Source organism: Canis aureus, chromosome 34 (genome assembly GCF_053574225.1).
Source record: "Canis aureus isolate CA01 chromosome 34, VMU_Caureus_v.1.0, whole genome shotgun sequence".
Lineage (NCBI taxonomy): Eukaryota > Metazoa > Chordata > Mammalia > Carnivora > Canidae > Canis > Canis aureus.
The window spans coordinates 6,740,120-6,760,210 of NC_135644.1; the positions used below are offsets into that span (position 1 = coordinate 6,740,120).

The 20,091-nt window shown below is 38.3% G+C and overlaps 1 long non-coding RNA gene across 6 annotated transcripts in view; it reads left to right on the forward strand.

The window, feature by feature from the left end:
• LOC144304739 (uncharacterized) overlaps window positions 1-20,091 on the forward strand; it is a 152,354-nt gene that overhangs the window by 5,294 nt on the left and 126,969 nt on the right. For 3 of the 6 annotated variants that reach the window (XR_013371712.1, XR_013371714.1, XR_013371711.1), the window contains exon 3: window positions 15,684-15,753. The exons of 2 other annotated variants lie outside the window; for them this stretch is intronic. This is a non-coding gene — a long non-coding RNA (uncharacterized LOC144304739). Of the gene's footprint in view, window positions 1-9,956; window positions 10,072-15,683; window positions 15,754-20,091 lie in introns of all 6 variants that reach the window. One more of the 6 variants, XR_013371713.1, reaches the window with a different exon arrangement.

Sequence of the window (20,091 nt, forward strand, 5' to 3'; positions counted from 1 at the left end):
TCACCATGGGGTTTTTTTCACCTTGTTCTTCCAGACACACTGAAGGGTTTTGATTCTTCAAGGTTTATTTCAAAGTACTTCAAAGAGCGACCTCCTGAAGTGGGGTAAAATAGATTTAACAATACCAACCTACCTCATAAGGCTGCTGTGAGGAATAATAATATAAAGGACTACAAAGCACTCTGTAAATACAAAGTTCTATCCAAATGCTTAGTAATAATTACTGGGTACAGCACAATGCAGTCTTTTGTGCATTTATAGAAGTGCCGATGAGTACGATAAGTTTCCCTCTTCCAGCCCTTTTTCGATTTTTTATAATAAAAGTATTTTATTTAAAATCATGTACAGAACATCCTTGCTTCAGGCCTTGGATATGTTCCCAAGTAAGAACTGAAACAATGTCGGGCTGTGGGAAAAGCAGCAGAGTGTCCTGGGTACAGCTCTTTTCATGTCTGAAGATGCTCTGGCGCAGTAGGGAAACCGGAGATGTAGAATCCCATGCTATTTTTTTTTCCTCTGGATGGATACATATAGACATATAGATATCTTCCATATATATATACATGAATGAAGATCTAGCCCACCCTCTGGTATGTGCGTTCCGTTCTCAATTCTGTAGCAGCCACTCTCTTGTAAGCTCCAGATCGTTCTAAAACGTCAATATGCAATCATCAGAAAACACTCACAGGGGATGCATGTAGGATTTGGGTCTTTCTCCATACATTTCCTCCTCCTAACTTGCTTTTTAGATTCCAGTTATTATATTTACTTATTTGTTTGTTTGTTTGTTTATTTCTTTAATAGAGAGGGAGAGAGAGTACATGTGCAGGGGAGGGGGGAGGGCAGGGGGCGAGGGAGAGAGAGAGAATCCTAAGCAGATTCCACATCCAGCCCAGGGCCCCATGCGGGGCTGGATCTCACAACCTTGAGATCATGACCTGAGCCGAAATCAAGAGTCAGAGTTGGATGCTTAACCTGCTGAGTCTGGGTTAAGATTGCAGCTATTTTAGCCACTCTGCTCTCCAATCTCTTCCACCTCAGGTCAGTAGGAATTCCGTGATCTTTTTGGATTCTTGCTTTCTCTGCCATGGCCAGGAAATGGTCTCCCGGTGGAATCAGCACAGCCGTGGGCCTCACCTCACGACTTCCTCCTTTCTTACGGATCGCACAAATCAGCACATTCATTGGAGCAGATTGTATCATGACAGCTCACATTTGGGCTTCTCATGGTGAGGAGATGATTCAAAACCAGTTCCAGAATTCCAGGTCTTACATTTTGGTCTTTAAGTCCATTTTGAGTTTATTTTTGTAATATCGTAGTGGTTGCCAGAGGGGAGGGAGGAGCGGGATGGATGAAATTGGTGAAGGGGATTAAGAGGTACAAACTTCCATTTGGGGTATAGTAAAAAGTGTTCTAATAACTTTGTATGGTAACTACACTTATCAGGGCTGAGCATTTTATATTGTACATAAATGTTGAATCTCTATGTTGTACACTGGAAACAAATATAATACTGTGGGTTAACTATATCTCAGTTAAAAAAAACATTCAGTCCTAAGACAGTTCAGCCAGAAATATTTCCACCTGGTGATTTTTAACATAAATTTCCCCTTCTTTCTGATCATATAACTGTACCTTATTTTTCATGTTTAAAGTTTGCTCCTTCTTTCTTTCCAAGCTTCTCTGCACTCTGCTTTCATGGTAAGCATGATTTATTCCCACTTATCGAGACATAGATATTGCTTCTGTAGATTTGGGTATGATTTAAAGCTTGATGAGAAAGTAATTGAGAGAAATACACTATCATTGTTATCAATTTTTTGAAAAAATTGGCTTCATTAATACAACATTTGTCTCTTGTACAATAATTTCCCAAATCTCAGCATCGCAGAACTACTATATATATTTAATTATTAAAGAATATAGATTTTTTTTTTTTGACCAGGGCTGGGGTTTGTATTAGCAGCACTTTATCAAAACCACTTCTCATCACTCAATCTGGATTCTCATTGCTCACCATCACTTAAATATCAATCCCGATAAATAGAGCTGGGAATTGAATTGCAAGGACTTAAAACTGTACACTGAGATACAGCTCATCTGTTAAACCAATATGAGAGCTCTATCATTTTAGAATTCTGATCATGAAAAATTGAAGGCAGTTTTATGTAAAGAGATGGATACTTTACCTTCAGCGTGACTTAAATAGCTTGTGATATTCTACTACTTGTGAGGAGACAAATAATGCTACTAAAGTACATTTCTGGAATGCCTTTAAACATGAGAAAATAACATTGGATATTTTTTAAATTGATTGCCTAGTAAAAAAAAACATTATCTCCACAAAACGACCACCAAGAAAATCCAGTCATATAAAAATAAGTTATAAGTTTTGTATATCTTTAAATTGAATCCCTTTTCAATCTTTTAATGCTATGAAAATAATGAATATGGAATTTGTTCCCCATATATTATAGATAATGGATTTTCAACAGTCTCCAGCAGAATGGTGGTGTTAGACAATATGTGTCTTCATTTATTTGCAAAGACAAAAATCCTTTTAATCTCCCATTAGAATATGATGAATACCGTTGCTGCGTTCACTTGTATAATCCTCAAATTTTTGTTAATAACAGATATCTATGGAATACAACATATCTGACTCCATTTTCAGGCAGACTAAAATGTTCACCTCTAGGGACTGGTTTTGAAGCAGTGCAAAACCTGCCTATCCCAAAATATTTTCTCCAGAAATCTACTACAGTTCCTTGAGATAAGGCATTGATTCCAGAAAAGTTCTATCAACCTGAAAATATGCTAACCGACCAAAAGTCATGTTGACACAGCTCAGTGACTTTTACAGGTAAGTGGGTACCCAAGGAAATGGAACTAAGATAGGTAAACGCAGATGTGTGGGAAAACAGAAGACAGGCTCTAGGTATGAAGTACTGTTGGCTGGTGCAGAGCCGCAGAAGGGCCTGCATCAGGTGCCTTGGGAGGACGAAGGAGAAGAAAGGTGGCAACATGAAATATTCAGAGGCACTAAGAATGAGCAAAACCCAAAGATTCTGCTTAGCCGTAAGCTCTGTCTTCTAGAGCAAAAGCAGAGCATGTATTTTGGATTATCTCACAAGATTTTTTAGGTGAGGGGATCGGCCATGGTCCTGGCAGGAAACGTGAGCTGAGTGTGATGAAAGGCATGCTGCCACTAATCCGAGGGCAGTTCATGAAGGGGGTGGTTATTAAGGGCAGGGTGTGGGGAGACCATGAGGAAGACTCCGAGAAGCAGGCTAGTGATGCAGTAACTACTACCAGGCAAGGAGGGGAAGGGGAGGGAATGATGTCTAGAGCCCAGAGTATCAGCAACACAGGAAGAGATAAGGGGGGAAGAGAGCGGTCTCTAAAAAATCAGAGACAGGAGGTCTGGTGAGGAGGTCTGCCTGAAAGGAGCTGTGACTCTTGGTAGAGGAACCAGTCAGTCTGTGGTACAGACTCGACTCTCTTCCTTTCTTTGGACCTCATGCCAACGTTCTTTACTCACCAAACCCAAAAGTAAGCTAGTGGGCGAGGGATCCCCTTACAGTCCACAAACATCGCTGTCCCAGAGCAGAGAGCGGACAGTGAAGAGTGGAGAGCTGACCTATAGGGAGAATGAAAGACACCCTGCCCTAAGAAAGGGGAAAGGAAAACTTTTCTGAATATGTCAAAAGCAACATTTGCTTTCAGAGTTTGGATTCAACAACAACATTTTCATACGGACAAAATTTTTCAAAGATAGAAAACAAATTCTAGAAAATCATCTTGAAAATTTATTCCGAAGTTGGACTACTTTTCAGTTGAGTCTATCCATGTGCTCTATGTGAATCATAAATTAAATGATATATCCTCGATCAGAAGTCACATAAGCGCAAATGGGCTAAGACTATATTCCGACTGTATTTTATTTCTGTAACTGTATTGGTCACAAGTCAGAAAACCAATGTTTTTATATTGTTTTGAAAAAAGTAGAGATGAAATATCCAGCGTATTTTATGTTGGAGGATTTTTAACTTGTTTATGCTACTTGGTATCCAAGAATAGTGTATGTTTAAATTTCTGGGTGTTAAACTAAGTCACTTCATTACTATCTAAGGTATTTTTTATTCATGTTGTAAACATGAAAAAAGATATGTGTTAGGAATTCTACATTAGTAAAGAAGCGTTGCCTTCTTAAATGTGGCAAGTGTTTAATGTTATCAATTATTGATAGCAATAATACCATCTCCAGGTTTTATAAATGTAGATTCCATACTGGATATTTGGAGGGAGAGGAGAGAAATTGACAGTGAAACGTGGAAAGCGAATAGGAAATCTTTTGTCCAAGATACTACCTTTTTCGTGTTTCGTCAAGACTTTTTTTGGTTTTATTCATCATTTTTGGAGAAGAAATGGCTGGAGGGATAACTAGACTATATGATTCTGAGTAGTTCTATTGATCTGCTGCTTATCATCTTAAATAGAAAATGCACTCAAATTGAGAGCTAGTATAAGGACTGGATTAATGAGAGTCAAATCTAGAAAAAGCAATGCCAGACTAACGTGGGTCCGGTATGGTATTTTTTTATAAGGTTAATACGTCTTAATTCTAAACATATCCCTTGACTAAGGATCTGTGAGTAAAGATAAACATGATCTTGGACTATGTTGGTGCATGTATATAGCATCGTTGTGAGAGACATAATTTTTTATGACTCTAATCTGCGGGTAAGAGAGCAAAAGCAAGTAAGCTCATAGTTAACACATCCTTGCATATGCCAGGCCCCGTTTTAAGCATTTATATATAGCTATAATTATTTCATCCTCTGACAACCTTGCACTGTTATAATCAAAAGGAAACTTTTTACAGAGGAAGTAACTTTCTCAAGACACACCGCGAGTAAGTGGATTGAACCCAGACGGCCCAGCTTTAGCGTCTGGGCTCTGAGCTAGTGCTTGATTCCACCTCGTACAAAATTTGAACAGAGAAGGCCCAAGTGCATTCTTTGGACTCTAAATTACTGTCATGCATCATGAAAGAATGATAAGTCCATCAATCATGATTTTATGTCTGAAGCTAAGAAAATACTCGAAAGTGGCTTTCCTACAGATGGTAAAAAATAATGTAGACAATCTTTAGATCTTCCATTAAACCAAATCAGGCTCTGTTCTGCCTATCCCAGACAGCAAAGATCATTTCAACTGGTTTATTCATCAATGCTCAGTTTCAGGGAAGAACATGTTTATTAGTATTACTTTGACATTATGTAGACAGAAGCCACGTGAGTGACTGTTAAATTTAAACATGCTAGCTTTCACACTGTCTCTGAAGTAATTACTGAGCTATTTGGAAACAATGCCGGGACATTTACCCTGCATACTTTATATTCCTGATGTAAAGCTATTTGTAAAAAAAAAAAAAAAAAAAAAAAAAAAAAAAAAAAGCTGCTGAAACTGGAAAAAAGAAAAGAAAAAACTTTGGAGGGCATTCCCTTTCAAAGAAAGATGCTAAATTAATATACTAAGTGGTAAATACATTCAGCTGTTAAATGAAATGAGAAGACCTGGGCTCTTGGGGACAAGGATTTATGACAGTGGCATTGCAGGATTCACGCAGAAAAGGCAGGGAGACCATCACTCTGTTCAATTTCTATTGGGTTTTGTAAACATTATTCAGTTAAAAATGTATTCTGTCTCTAACCTACGGCTCTCCCATGCGTTTTTACTTTCTCTGAGTCTTTTCATCTTCGCTCACGTTAAGAGATTCCTCTACTAAGGTATCTTTAGTGAAACCTTTTCCGAACATATTTCATAGGCACCTCGAGATGCAATAAAATCACCCACGCCTACGACTCCAGTCTGATACACTGGATATAACATATGATCTTTGGAATGATAATTTACACTCATAGGGCTATGAAATACCAACAATTCATAAAAGCAGTCATGAAATAGTTATGGAGGATTTAGAAATGTGGCATTTAAAAGCATATTTTTAAGGACAATGAAGTGAAAAATCAATATAAAAAGAACCAGGATTTTTATTTTTCATCAGAGTACTGAGGGCACATTGCCACAGAAATGAATCTACACAATTATTCACCACTCACACCAGCCAGGGCTATAAGCACAGTTTCTCAGCTCTTTAAGAACCTTTCAGTTCCCATGACAAAATTTTAGCCAATGCAAAAAGCTGTGTCTCTTTCAGCAATACATGGACATGCTGGCTAAAAGCTAACGCATGTTTTAAATAAACAGCCAATCATTAATCCAAGAGAGAAATCCCATGTACTGGAAATTAAGAAGAAGCTCAAAGTCAGAGTGGGCAGGAGCCGGGGTGAAATTCTAGGTGTTAATAAAAACAAAACAAAACCTAGGTTAGGGTGGCACGCTTGTGCGGGGCCGGGGAGCATTATGGGTCCTAATACTTGAGTGGAAAAGGCATCTTACGTGAGGGCTCCTTGGAGTCAGAGAGCTAGAGTTGAAATACTAGGACAAAGCCAGGATTTAGGAAAGGACCGTCTTGACTGGAAACGGTGCCCAGAAGCACTTGATGTCTTGGCGTGGGCAAGTGACTAAGCATCTGGACCTGTCCCTGTAAGAGTGACCACAAAGTCACTCTCAGAAGCACAACCCTAGGCGTAGGCTCAGCAATGTCAAGCACAGGTCCGGGCACAGTGTAGGTGAGTGATATTTACTGAATGATTGAGTGAACGCTGTTTCTTCTAACAGGTACCACAGGCAGGTACCTAACATGACACGACTTCCAGTTTCCTTGAGCATCTACTTGGTCCAGGCATGTGCACTGCTGGGGATACAAACAATGAGAAAAAAAACAATCCTTGCTCTCACTGAATTCATATTTTAGCTGTCTGAGGATTGGCCACAAATAAATAGCGTACATAGAAAGTGTGTCTGGTGATGACAAGTGCTATGAAGAAAAATAAAGTAAGTCGAGTAGGACAGGAACAGAGAAGGGGGCACTATTCTATATAGAGTCAATAGGGAAGGCTTTACTCATGGGGTGACATGTGACAGCCCTAAAAGAAATTAGAGAGTGCCACGCAGATATGGGGAGAAAGAGCACTTCAGGTAGGAGGAAGAGCTAGGGCAAGGGTGTGCAAGGACTGAAGGAGGGAAACGGGACAGGGACATGTGGGACAGGTGACATGCTGAGGGAGGCTGGAGGGACCAGCCTATAAGGGTTTTGTAAGTGCAGGTTAAGGACTTAGGTTTTTAGTTTCAGTAACATGATCTGCTTTAGAGGGATCAGTAGCAGGTGTGTGGCAAATACACTACAGGGAAGACACCAAAGTGGGGGAAGACCAATAAAAAGGCTCCACAGTATGGATGTTGGTGTGAAAACCATAAATTATCACTGTATTAAATCCACTGGTATTAAAAAATAAACTCACGATGGCTGACAAGGCTTATATTAGGAATGCAGAGACGGATTCCCGTCAGAAACACCATCACAGCAGCACCCTGTATTAGCACACGAAATGGCGAAACAGAACAGTTTCAATCGTTTCCAAAGAAGAAACTGATAGAATTGGAGTTATTACACATAAACTCTTTGCAAGCTAGGAATAGAACTATCTTAACTTGATAAAGAACAACTACCGACATCCTTTATAATATTTAGCGGCAAAACATTTAGAAGCAATTTTTTAAAAAGTTTATTTACTTATTTGACACAGAAAGAGAGAGAGAGAGAGAGCACAAGCAGGGGGAGCAGCAGCGGGGGAGGGAGAAGCAGGCTCCCTGCTCAGCAGGGCTGGCGGGGGGGCTCCATCCCCTGTGTTGGAGACCCGAGCTGAGCTGTAGGCAGATGCTTAACCAACTGAGCCACCCAGGCACCCCCGTTTAGAAGCAGTTTGATTGAAATCAGGACACGGAGGCATGCTGTCAGCATATTATTCAATATTTTACTGAAGAATCTAGCTGATGCATTAAAACCAGAAAATTTTTGAAAACAGCATAATGATAGGGAAGGAGGAGGCAAAGTGACTTTCATTTGTAGGTGATAGATGATAGAGTATACATCAAGTTTAAGAAAATATCCAGACACAGATTAGAGCTAAAAAGGAGTATAAAATGATTTCTGAACACACATACACACACACACACACAAAGCACAAAAATAATTCTGTGCATCAACAATAACCAAATATAAAATCTTCCAGAAAACAGGTACTACTCAAAAAGCACACACACAGAAGTAAACATCACAAAAGATGTGTAAGAACTGCATGAACGAAATGACAAAAGGTTATTGAAGGACACAATACATGTGAGAATGTGCCGTGGTTATGGATGAAAAGACACAAAATGAGAAATATGTCAGATTTCCCTCTCGTGAGGCCACAAATGTAGTGCAATTCAAATAAAACTTTTTTTTAAAAAAGATGTTATTTACTTGAGATCCAGAGAGAGAGAAAGAGAGCGAGCGAGCATGCACACAGAGCAGGGAGCTCACCGTCGGGACTCGATCCCAGGACCCAGAGATCATGACCTGAGCTGAAGGCAGATACTTAACTGACTGAGCCACCCAGGTGCCCCTCAAATAAAACTCTTAATAGAACTTTACATGGAACCAGACAAGCTGATTCCGAAATCTGTATGGGTGGGTCATGGTCAAAATTGGGGAAGTAGAACAAGGTGTGTGTGTGTGGGGGGCTCTTTTCCAAGCATATTCTATGGCAATATAAAGCTTAATAATTGGAATAAAATGGTAGAGAGCTGATGTTAAGCATCTGTGAGCACTTAGAGGATGTGATAGAGGGATCATTAGAATTCAGTTGGAAAAAGAAGGTATTAGTAAATAAATGATATTAGGAAAATTGGTCTTTTGTATAAAAAATGACTTTCATATGAATTCACTTATCAGTTTTCCATTTATATTCAGTAATAGTTCATAGATAGCTTTGAAAGTATTTTCTCCCTGAACATTATCTCTTCTAAAGGAAAAGAAACAACTACTTAAACTCAAAATTTTCAATCTTGTTTAACCAAAGTGCCTTTTATCAGAATTGGGTACGTTCTATTTAGAACCGTGGCAACTGTCTGACTTAATGAAAGAGACTTATTGAAGTTCTGGAGGATTTAGGCCACGCAAAGCGTGTTCAAATATTCCATATCCATTTTATTGTGAGGTGCTGATTTCAACATTGACCTCTCCTTTGATGTTTCATGTATTTCTCTCAGGCTATACCATATTTTATTTTTTTTATTTTTTATTTTTTTATACCATATTTTAATAGTTGAAAACAGAAGGGAAATATTTAAAAACAACACGGCCTTTATTTCAAAAGCCAATTCATAAGCAGATCCATTTCTGGTAACTATAGGAAATGGAAAAATGCGAAGAAAATAGTTTTCTGTGATTCATAGTGACTTAACCACAGACTCATTGATTAGGCCCTCATGGACGAATTTTGTGATATATAAAAATGTTGTTAATGAAATAACCCTGACCATAAGACTTCAATCTGTAAGGCCGTCCTTGCAAGGACCAGACAGTGGCCTTACAGCTACGTGTGCAGACTGACCCCTGAGAAGGCTGTTAAAAATGAAGATCCCCAGGGGCCACCTGAGAGGTCCCAGGCACAGGTTCTAGGGGCCCACCCAGGGCTCTTTACCAGAAATAAGCCCCTGTGTGACTTGAGGCAAGAGCCCTTTGACCACCTTTTGGGAAAAGGAAGGGAGGCAGCATTACCATTTTCCTCTTTCTGCTCCCAAATTCAAAGAGGAAGGTACTTGAAATGGACATTGGCTGGGGTGGGGGGGAAGAGAAATATCAACTCCCTTTATACACTTAATCCTAACGTCCTTTAAGGTCTGATTATTTGAGGTTCTCCATTATTTCTGCACATAGTAACTTGGTCCGAAGGATCACCCAAGTTCTGAATACCAAACTCTAATTTGGCCTAATTCACAGGGGTGCAGCGATGTTGAAAAGAAACAGCATAAGCAGAATGATACGTGATGCGAATGTAAAATCTTACCTTCATCACTAGATTTTATTTATTAAATAGAGCTGAAATATTCTAAAGGTAAGTGTCCACATGTTTTTTGAATTATGAGTAGTTTTTAAAAAACATGTATTGAAAAATTGTATTGAAAAGCTCTATCATGAGCTCTAAATAAGAATTTGAATTTGATTCTTCTCCCTGAACAATGTACGCAAGAATCTTTGATTTCTTAATGAGGTAGACATAATCAGAAAGGCCCACGTCTTCCGCCATAACCGCAAACATGGTGTGTCTTCTCTTTCCTTAAATACTTGACTCCTCCTCTCTCTCCTTCAGCCCCAAAAGCTAAAGTCTAGAATCTCCCTCTCAAGACATCATTGGGTCAGGCGTCTAAGCTTCTGGGGCATTCTCAAGCCCAAAGTTGTTGGAGCTGCTTCTGAGCATGAGGTGCTGAGCAGTGGGACATTGTGACCAGTTCAAGTAGGTCACCGTTCTGGTTGTCCTTGCATCTGTCTCCGCTACGGAGTGTTGCAATTGTAATTTGTTCCTGCGAGCATAGCAAGGACTATCCCTTCTCACTCAGTCATGAAACCTTTGTTAAATCACATTCCTGTACCTGGCATCCAGGTCACAGCTTTTCAAAGTCACATCCATGTGCAGGATACTTACTTCAAACCCAAGAGATGAAGCAAAGAGGCTTAAAGGCAAGTTTTAGCTTCTGGTCTTAGCTGTAGTTACTACTCATGAGCCTCTTGGTCCTAGCCTTGAGTTTCTCCTCCCTTGGATCATGGTAAGGTCCTCTCCACAGTCCTTGGTGACTGTCCATCACACCCTTTCAAATCCTGAGGGCTGAGAAGAAGTTAAGTTGAAATCTCTTTCATGCCAGTAGCTTTCTCTATTGATAGGACCATTGTTTCCCTCCTCCCCTCGGATGCCCTGCATTTCAAGATGGCATTAGGAGTAGCAGCCTTCATCAAACCAAAAATTAGATGTCTTACGTTCCTCCCCAGGAATAATGGTGTCCAACTGGCATCTGTGAAATAGGAGAGGCCAGTCCGGCGACTCTTGAAACAAATGAATGCTCCAAGGTGACTTCTCTTTTCTGAATTCCACCTACACAAGCTTCACGAGCTGCTGGCTACCAGGTGGAGAGATCCTTTGTTGAGCTGGCATGGTCAATCCTAGTACAGAATTTTGAAATTTTTGCACGTGAATGCTTTTACGTGCTTTCAGACATTCTTCCTTACCTGTCCCACTATCCTTGTTACCTTATATTTATTGTCCTTTTGCACATGCACATCCACTGAGCCCCTGCAAACATTTTCCTTCACACACCTCCTCAAAATTGGCTCAAATTTGACTTTTTTTTTTTTGCTTACTAAGGAAAAGCTTAGCCTACCATGCACCCTGCTATACAAATAAAACCTTTCCTAGTTGATTCATAGATCAAGAGATTTTTTACACTGTTAAATACTACCCAAGGTTCAGTTCTATGCTTTGGGGTTTATTATTAAAAATATTACCTAGACATAGAAAAAAAGTTTGAGTAGGACACATAATATCTTGTTTATAGGTTTAAACTTCTTTTCTTTCTGCACAAAATATTTGCCAGCTTGTATTCCATTCACGTGCTCCTATGGAAATGGTAATGCGCTTGATGACGGTGATCATTAGAAGTATAATACCAATATTAAAGGTCATTTCATTTTAATTTAAACTTTTTTTCTAGACTATGGCTATTTCAAGTATGAAGCTGTGAATATGAGCTTCTTTGAAATGAAAATATCAGTAAACTAGGAAACATGGACAATGAACCTGTTTTGCATCTGATGAGGCAAAGGCATGACCTCATTGGATTTCCATTTTCTCTTATGCAGAGAGGGGATATAATAAATAGCTCATGCTGATTTTGTGAGCATGATGTGAGAAAAATGCATCTTTATGATACATTATTGAATAGTTGAACTTCTAAAAATTGCGTGCAGAATTTTTTTTCAGGTTGAATTAGAAATGCAGTAGGAAAAAATATTTTTAGGTAATTTAGAGTGAATTCTTTTATGAATGATATTGTTATTTCCTAATGCCTCATATCTTTAGGTTAAGATTTAATACATTATTTTTATAATAGAAAAATATATTTAATCATATAACAATCCTCTGAAAACATTTGGAGGGAAAGCTATAACATTTTTTAGGACCTTAACTTTTTAATTTTAAGAATGTCAACATTCTAACTAAATTTTTTATAAATAAGTTTTTAATTGTGTATAAATTTGGAGAATTTGCCAACACACTTAATTGCCTTTTTTCTTTCTCATTTTTTCAGATGCTTAGGTAAACAAGTTTCAGGTTTAAAAAGACTAAATTTGGAAGTTTTTGAGGACTTAGAATACTGATAAAGATATGGTGAAAATAATAGAGGACAATTAAAAATAAACTTTAGCGTGTCGTTTAGAATCTAACTTGACAAAGATAAAAGGGCTTATTAAGAAACCTGGTAAAATATTAATAATTAATAAAAACAACAAACCTTACTGTAGGTTAACAAGTACAATATCATTAAATTTTGTGTTTAAGGGAATGTCAGTTTGACATTAAATGGTACACATTCTCATTAGTGTGTTGATATAATTTATTGCTTATAAACATATTTCATTTTAATATACTTGTTCAGTTAGGTCATTACTAGTCATGTTCATTTCATAACCACTAAATCCACGCACAAACCCTGGGAAAGGAAAAGAAAGAAGTATAGACTAGATATATAATTATACTTAAATAACACTTAACTGACCCTTAGATTTTAATTTTTTTCCCCAGCCATGATGTTTATATATTTGTTGTATTGAAGTTATATGATTTTGAATTTTTATCTATAGCTGGTTAGATCTAACCATCTTGACTCATGAGAATTGTGAATCAATTGTAGAGAAAAAGGGTCATTTATCATTACAGCTAAGAGAATAAGTTACTTAGTCATAAATTAATGCATAATCTATCTTTTCCAGTGTTCCTATGTGAGGCACACTTTGTTCTTTTATACAAGGCCTCTTTGCAAAAAGAAAAGAGATTGGAAAAATACATTGAAACAGTGTTTCTATCTGTAGTCTTAAAAAAAAAAGTTCCGTTAATTTTTTTGCTAGTCTGCAAAACTTTTTCCTATTTTTGAATCTTTTTCAAAAATTTCAACATACCACCATCTTCAACTCTATCCTTAAATATTTCACATACTTCTATTTTTAATGACACTGTATAGTCCCACTGATAAAGATACCATTAGTTCCACTTTTTTCCTCTACTTGGCTTGCTTTAGTAGGAAGACTGCTTTGTCTTTTATAAACATACAACATGACATTGATCAGTTTTCCAGGTCTCTTAAGTGGTAATTTGGGGGAGAAAATAGTTCTACTATTGCTGTTGTTCAAAACGACAAATGTAGAAACGACTGCTTCCGTCCCAAAGGCACAACTGTCCACACTCAAAGTGAATGTCATTCCAAGAATCAATTATGTGTTGAGAAGAAAAAACAACAACAACAACAACAACAACAACAACCTATTCAACACAGTAGAGTATATTGTCAGAGAGGAAAACAAAGAAATTTCTAGTTTACAGGTCTTTATTGGAGGAGAAAAGCTTTGACTCATTCTTTTCATTCTTTTCTCCTTGTTTTAGATGGCTTTAATCTCAGAAATATATAACCATGTGGTTTTATTTTCCAATTTTTTTTCAATGGAAAACTCTGTTTCAGCTTCATCTGACTTGAGCAGACTTCATCTGTCTAAACTGATGTTTACCCACAAATGTCACATTCTAACTCACATGTCCAAAGTGGAAACAGCTAAGGATTCTCTTGGCCACCGCAAACAGTATAAATTCTAAAAAGATTTTTTAAACCCGTCACAATGAATGTCTTTACATGTTTATAGTGGGGATATTATGTACCATAATAACCAGACACGGACACTTTAATTTTCCCCTTTTGTTCAGTTCAGATAATTCCCCCTGATTTATTAGTGGGGAATGGCTCACATCTGTGAAAGATGTTTCTTCTCAAGAGAGGGGCTGGGACCTCAGCAAACATGGGAACCGTCAGAGGTAGCAGTACTCAGGGTTCTAGACGCCTGGCTCATGAGAAAGCCAGTCGTGCTGGGGAGGGATGCCGTGTAAGGTCCTGCCGGAGACTGGGAAGAGCCATACGCTTGCCAGGCCCTGGCCACACGGGTGAAAACAAACAAAATCTGCTTTTTTCTGGATGGAAGCAAATGAAATTTGAGGCAGACATCGTATTACGTGAGGCATAGAGGGGAGAGCATACCAGGCAGGTTTTCACAAGGTAGTTAGTGTGCTGGGCCCAGATGTCACTCCAGGTGTCCCCGGTCCTGTCATTAGAATGGACACGTTCACTGCAAAGCTCTTAAAACACTGCAGGGCTGTGAAGGGGCTGCTTCAGGGATGAGGCGGTGGAGGCCCGGGAGCCTGAGGTTGCTTCTTCCACTCTTGACGTCTCACGTGGGGCAGGGACTGACCCAACTTCAGACAATGTAAATGCTTCGACACTATTCCTAGAAAAGCACGTAAAACACGCTGAGCAAATCCTCCTGGGACCTGCTACCTCGAGCAATGGAATCTTCTCTTCTTGATATAGATTCCACTCTTTTAGGTTGGGAATCAGCAGATATTCCAATTTGGGGTCAGACCCGAATCCCTTCCTGGAGAATCCTTTTGACAAAGCTTCGGCGGAGTCTACTCAGTAGGCCAAGATCCTTGAGAGAAGCAAAATCACTGTGTGTGGCATCCAGGATGCAGGTGCACAGACTCAGGGACAATCTCCGTGACTCCGGGAGAGGCAGCTGGGGTCACGGTTTTAGCTGAATACCACGAGTCTACACTGGCAGGGTCCGTGCTGTCTGCACACCGACAGCCTGACTTTAAAACCAAGGCAGTAGAGTCAGATGACTTCTCTTACAGCTGAATTTGGCTTTAAATGCTGTAATTCAGGACTCTGAAACATTCTTCAGATTCATTCACGCTCGCAAGAGCGGTGCAGGCCCGACCAGTGTGACACTAAAACTTTTCAACAGCCTCTTAGTGAGTTTCCTGCTTTCTTGTCATCTATTTTTTTAAAAATATTTTATAGATTTATTCATGAGAGACACAGGCAGAGGGAGAAGCAGGCTCCTTGCAGAGAGCATGATGCGAGACTCGATCCCAGGACCCCAGGATCACGCCCTGGGCTGAAGGCAGACGCTCAACCACTGGGCCACCCAGGTGGCTCATGATCTACTGTTGTCTACCGCACACCACACTACGTTACTGTTTCCACTGAGTGCATTTTAACTGCATATTTCCACCTTAAATTAATCTACCAAATTCTAATAGATTTACTATTTTAGCAAACGATTTAGCCCTCAGCACTTTTTTGGGGTATAATTTCTTCTGTTTTTAAAGATTTTATTTATTTGAGAGAGAGAGAGAGAGAGAGTGCACACATGGGAGGTGGACAGGGGGTAGAGGGGTAGGGAGAGGAAGAGGGAAAGAATGCCAAGCAGACTCCACACTCAGCGCATGCTGCGGGGCTCAGTCCCTTGACCCTGAGATCGCGGCTTGAGCTGACACCAGGAGTGGGGCGCTTCACCACCTGAGGCACCCAGGCGCCCCTGTATAATTTCTTCTGCTTACTTGATTTGCAGGGAGTCAAGGTGGTGTTGAAAGTGTTGGGTTTGAATTCTACTCCAGCCGATTGCTGATACGGGATTAAAGGCAAGTTTCTTCCCCAGCAATGGGACCACAGTAATCCGTCCTTCTTGGGTTGATGGGGATTCTCAAAGGTGAAACGGGATGGCCTATGCTGAGCCCCTAGCCTGATAGCACTTACACGGAGGACCTTGAACACCTCGCAGTTCTCCCTGTCAACCATGAACTTTCTGCGTCTTGAGCCATTTCTTCTGAAGATTCCAAATTGCTCAAGGGCAAAAATTAATAATAATGGTGGAAATACTATTCGCTTTTTCGTACACGTTTTATATATTAATGTCAAGTTTATCAATAGTTTCTTTTACAGCACATGCACTTGTATCTTTCAAAGGTCTCCCGTACTCCAAGACTACAAACACATTCCCTTAGAATGCTTCCAGAATTTTCTTTTAGACGTTTGTGTTTTTATTATGTATTAATGTATTACCGTCATATAATTCTAATTGCTACATTTTTACGCTTTATTTTGAAATTCGGTAAATTCTCTGATTTTTTTCTTTCTGTTAATACTTTTTTTTTTTTGGCGAATTTTGCATCTTTTCTCAGAACTGGACTGTCAAGTTTCATTTAAAAAATCTTGTTAGGGGTCAGTCCCAGTGGCTCAGCGGTTTAGTGCCGCCTTCAGCCCAGGGACTGATCCTGGAGACCTGGGATCGAGTCCCACGTCAGGCTCCCTGCACAGAGCCTGCTTCTCCCTCTACCTGTGTCTCTGCCTCTCTCTCTCTCTTTCTCTCTGTCTCTCTCATGAATAAATAAATAAAATCCTTAAAAAAAAAAAAACAAACAACTTTGTTAGGCTTTGAATTGGGATTATGTTTATTTTGCAATTTATTTGGTAGAGAACGACTACCTTTACTATATTTTCTTTCCATTTAGAATAGGGAGTGTTTCTCTATTAAATTATAACTTCTTTGGGATACCTGGGTGGCTCAATGGTTGAGCACTGCCTTCAGCTCAGGGTGTGACCCTGGGGTCCTGGGATCGAGTCCTGCATTGGGCTCCCTGCATGGAGCCTGCTTCTCCCTCTGCCTCTGTCTCTGCCTCTCTCAGTGTGTTTCTCATGAATAAATAAATACAATCTTTAAAAAACAAATAAAAATAAACTATATCTTCATGTCCTATAGTACAGTTTTCACTATAGACATTACACATTTGCATTAGTTTTATTCCCAGATCTTTTCTTTAATTCTCTATCATCTTCAATTATGACTAGGGCTTTTTTTCCTTTATATTTTCTAATTTGTCACTGCTGATGTTTAGACACACTTCATCAAGTCAGGAAAGTTTCTTCTTGTATTATGCACTTACCAAATAAAAAAATACCATTTTTAATAAAATAATTAAAATCACTGTGTTTTTTCTCTTTAATCTATTAAAAAATAATTACATGAAAGCATGTTATAGTGTCAAACCTTCCTTGCATTTCTGATGTCAAGCAACTTCTATTATATTGCTATATTTAATCTATTAAATTTTCATTTAGAAGTTTTATAGCTATATTTAAAAGTGAAGTTGGCCTATCGTTTTATTTTTTATGCCATGTTTGTCTAGTTTAGGTATCAAGGTAGTAAAATTATCTTAGTAAGATACAGGAAGTTTTCTTCATTTTCTCCCCAATGCTTTGAAAGCTAATTATCTCTAAAATTTCCAAAAGTTCTAAAATCTCCATAGAATTATTCTGTGTATATCTTAAATTCTATTTAACTTGGCATCTTGTACCTTTATTTGCTAGAACCCGCAACCACAGCTTAAAATAAACAACGCCTGACACATAGCAAACACTTTGCAATTGTGACTGGCTCTATGATATTATTGCTTTGAGATCAGAGAATTTTGAATTTTGCCTATGATTTCTTTTGTGCACTGAAAAATGGAAAATTTTAATGAATGTTCCCTTGGATACAAAGTTCCCTACATTTCTATTATTTCTTAAACCAATTTTGAAAGTTGTGCTTTTGAATTCTAAATAGCTTTAATTATTCTTAGTTTACTTGATCTGTCAATTTATGAGGAAGATATATTAAAATCTCTGACTATTATGCGTTTATTCATTTTACTTTTATTTCTCTCCCTTTTTGTTTTATATATTTCTACTATTAAGAACTTACAGTGTAGAGTATACATTATTTTTATGTTGTTCCTTTCAACTCTGTACAATTCTTTTTCCTTTTCATGCTTTGTCTGGATTTCTATTTTGCCTGATGTTGACATTTTTACATCTGCCCCTTTTGTTAGCAATTTTCTGTAATGTTTTTCTCTATTATTTTTCTTTTCAAATATTTTTATATCATGCTGCCTTAGATACATTTTTTTGTAAACATCACACATTTAGATACAGTGTTTTTTTGTTTGTTTGTTTGTTTTTACCAAATTTGAAAATCTCGACTTTCAATAAAAGCACATATCTCTTTTACATTGTCCTATAACTACTCTGTCTGGACTTTTCTTGGTATAGTTTTAAAAAAAATTATGGTTATCAAACTTTCTTATCATATACATATTTTTCCTGCCTTCTATTATTTCAGTATTTTTTTCTAATATGAATTATTTTTGTTGACCTAAAGTTCTAGTTTCAGACATTTTTCCCTTTGGAATTTTTGAGAATTGTTGCATTGTCTTTTTACATTTTTTTTTTTAACCAAAGTCTTATCTCAATCTCATTTCTTTGTAAATTTTTTTTACTTCTGTCTCTTAACTTTTTTTAAAGATTTTATTTATTTATTCATGAGAGACACACAGAGAGAGACAGAGACAGAGACACAGGCGGAGGGAGAAGCAGACTCCACGTAGGGAGCCTATGTGGGACTTGATCCCAGGACTCCATGATCACATCCTGGGGCCGAAGGCAGATGCTTAACCACTGAGCCACCCAGGGGTCCCTGTCTCTTAACTTTTAAGGATTTTCAATTTCTCTTTTCTCGCTTGCATTTTTCCAAGTGTTTCCTGGTGCTTGTCCTTTTTATTCATTCTGCTTCACACTAGATGGTCCGTTTTAAATGGAAAATTCTTATCTTTCTTCAGTTTTGAGCATCCCCAACTCCTTTTAATCTTGACTGTTTTCTCATATCAGTCCTTTGAGAAACGATATTGGCTGAATGTTGGATCTTCTGGATGTCTCTTCCATGTTTTTTTCTTTCCTCACCCAGTCTGTCGCCTTGGGCCACACTGTAGGAGAATCCACTGCCATATAGTCTAGCTCTCCAGTTTACCCATCCAGGCACAATATGGTGGCTATTCAGTCCATCTCTTTCTTTTCTTTTTTTCTTTTCTTTCTTTTCTTTTTTTTTCTTTTCTTTTCTTTCTTTTCTTTTCTTTTTTTCTTTTTTTTCTTTTCTTTTTTCTTTCTTTCTTCTTCTTTCTTCTTTCTTTCTTTCTTTCTTTCTTTCTTTCTTTCTTTCTTTCTTTTTTTCTACTAACAGCCACATATTTTTTATTTTCAAGATTTATAACTCAGCCTGTTATTTTTCATGGATAAGACAGCCTCTCATATCCCACTGGAAATATTTATGATTCTTTAAATTATTTGTTGCTTCCTTTCACTATAGGTTTCCTTCAAACCTGTGAGTTTTGATAGTATTCTTATGTGTATATTTGAGAAGACCTGTATGTGAAAGCTAATTTTGATTATCCTTGCCTGCATTTAGCGATTTTGTGTGTGTGTATGTATGCATGTGTGCACATTTTCTGCTTTAGCTGTTGACTGATACTTATTATCTAGTAGCTTCGCCCACCTGAGGAGGGTGGGAGGAGTCACCCTGGCAGGTGTATTTGCTCCTTACTAACTGTCTCAGCTTCCCCTCTTGCACCTTCTACCCATCCCTTAAGACTGAAGCAGTACCTTTCTTATAGCAGGCTCTCCCACACTTGAGGGTTCTGGTTTCTCCTGCCATCACTGGCTTGGTGTGGGCTAATTTACTTCATTCATCCTCTGGGGCTTGGACATACTACCACCAGCTGAAAAATCAGGCATTTTTTACAAAAAGGATCCAGGAGAATGGCTCCTTGGCTAACGACCCAATAAAGTGTCCCCCACAGAGCTACTTTAGTTTTTCTAAAAATTTCACCAATGTGACATTTATTATATTTTCCTAAATGCAAATTACTCTTCTTTTAAACTGGTAAAATGCACATGGTTTACAGTTCTGGAGTTGCAGAAGTGCATTCAGTGAAAATAAAGTGTCCCTCCTAACCTGTTTCTCAGCCACCTTGTTTTCCTCGCCTGATCAACCATCCTGACCAGCCTTTCAACACCTCATTTTTTTTTTTTTTTTTTATCAGGGTAGATAAGAAAAGTATTGCTATATTTGTCATGCAATTACACAACAATGGCTTTTCACCTCATTG